This window comes from Propithecus coquereli, unplaced genomic scaffold (assembly GCF_000956105.1).
Source record: "Propithecus coquereli isolate 6110/MARCELLA unplaced genomic scaffold, Pcoq_1.0 Scaffold6, whole genome shotgun sequence".
Lineage (NCBI taxonomy): Eukaryota > Metazoa > Chordata > Mammalia > Primates > Indriidae > Propithecus > Propithecus coquereli.
Window position 1 is genome coordinate 4588171 of NW_012151951.1, and position 2530 is coordinate 4590700.

Here is a 2530-nt window from a genome sequence, read left to right on the forward strand (position 1 = left end):
ATTATATAGGTAAAATGAACACCATAAATAATTGCTTTTATATTTGACACCTATATACACTAGTGATGGTATTTTTCTCTACTATATCATCTTGAGATGATATAGTATTTTCTCTACAATATCATGTGCTATCTACATATTTTCTCTACTATATCATCTTGAGAAACATATCTAAAAATCTGTGTCTTGTAATTTTAACCCCTGGTATTTATAAAATGAAGAAAGCAGAAACTTAGGAACTTGTTACATTGTTTAATGAATTAGCATCCTTTAGTTATAATTGTAGCTACTATTCATTAATTGGTTATTGTTGGGCATTACACTTATCGGTTTATGTGTTAGATAACATTTAATCAATGAAACAATCGACATTTTTTTCATAGAACAAGAAATTACCTCAGATCAAACAACCAGTATTTGTATTTGACCCAGATGTTACTTACTCCAAAACCCCATGATCTTGAAAATAGAATTGCATCAATTGGTTACCCTGTATGTACCTGGCGCCAGTGTCAGCCAGAATAAATGCAGAAGTGAACCAGGAAGACTTGGTCTTTACCATCCTCAACTTTACTCCAGATATGAACATTTATCCAAAGAGTCTGTTGTTGTAAAAGCGGGAGATGACACCGTCATAAGGATTTTTTTATCCTAAAGAAATACACAGATTTCAGCCCTAATATTTATATACCAGAATATTTATTTTCCATATTTTAAATGGCAAAATATTTTTAAAAAATAAGAAAAATAAGCCATAATATATCCCTGAACATGAAAAAATACTCCATCCTTAAAAAATATCATACAACTATATTTTATAACAAGGCATAGTTTATTAATTCATCCATTCAAAAATATTTATGAGCACATGTGATGTGCTTGACACAATTCAAGGTACTGATTATATAGCCATAAACAAAATAAACAAGAGTTGGGCCTTGTATAGCTTACATTTTCATAGTGAAAACATATAACAGAGATAAGCAAATATTATAAAGAATAGTGTCAGGTAGTGACAGACAGCACAAGGGGACACAGAGTAACAGAGATGCTACTATTTAAGGACAGTCAAGACAGATACAGTCAGACTTGTGAATATCTGAAGAAGAACATTTCAGGCAGAGGGAATATTATAGCCCATGAATTGGAATGGGCTTGACGTTGAATATATTATAGTTGGCATTCAAAGTAAATGAGTGAATTAATTAATGACACAACTCACTGATGCTCTGATGTTCAGAGTTGCTAACTTTTACTGATCATCTGTATAGAGACTTAACCGTTCATTAGAGTTATCCCTGGGTTCATAATGATTAACTGAGTGCCTATCATATGCCAGGTACTTTACTCAAGTTCTTTGAAATTCCTATCACAAATCTAAAATTTAGGTATTACCCTCCTTTTTTATTGACAAAGGGATTGAACAATAGCAAGGTTGAGATTCTACCAGCAGATGTATAAGTCCCAGACTTAAATTTAGGTCATATGTTTTTCTGGTTCAAAACTCTATTACATCTTACTGTTTTATGACTAATAAAGGTACAAATATTTATATTTTAAATAAAATAAAAAGACATCCCAGGTGCGGATTCATAAAATAAAAATTATATATGATATTTTTCCACAGCAATAAAACAATTTATTTAAATTTTGATATATATAATTTTTTATGCTGAGATTACCAAAGATTTAATCTTTCAAATATGCCATTTGTATTGTGGAAATCTAAAAATATGTTTTTTCCTAGGAAATTTCAATAGTTGAAGCCACTGCATATTTTTGTATTTCTGTTTAGCAAATAACTTTACGAAAAAATTTAGAGGAATATTTAAATTGTGAGACTTCATAAAGACATGAAACCACTTTTTAATAAATAGTTAAGCCCACAGGATATCATGTATTATATAAAATTGCAAAAACACTATAACGAATAGTCAATAATGGGTCTTATATTTTCATATTTCTTGTTATACAAGTACGTTGTTGCAGACAAACTAGAAAAGCTGACAACACACATGCATGCACACACACACACACACAAATATTGTTCAGCCTTTAAAAAGAAGGAAATGTTGCCATTCGCAACAACATGGATGAATTTGGAGGGCATGATGCTCAGTGAAATAAGCCAGAAACATAAAGACAAATACTTCATGATCTCACTTATATGTGGAATCTAAAAATGTCAAACCCAGGAATCAGAGAGTAGAGGTGGTTATTAGTGTCCAAGTGAGTGGGTGAGTGGGGGAAATGGGGATGTTGCTCAACAGACATAACGTTTCAGTTATAAGATGCATAAGTTCTGGAGACCTAATGTACAGCATGGTGATTCTAGTTAATTATAATGTACTATATACTTGAAATTTGCTAAGAGAGTAGATCTTAATTGTTCTCATCACAAAAAAAAATGTAACTGTGAGGCAATGGATGTGTTATTTAGCATGATTGCAGAATCATTTTACAATGTACATGTATATCAAATCATCACCTTGTACACTTTAAATATATATAATTTTTATTTGTCAATTTG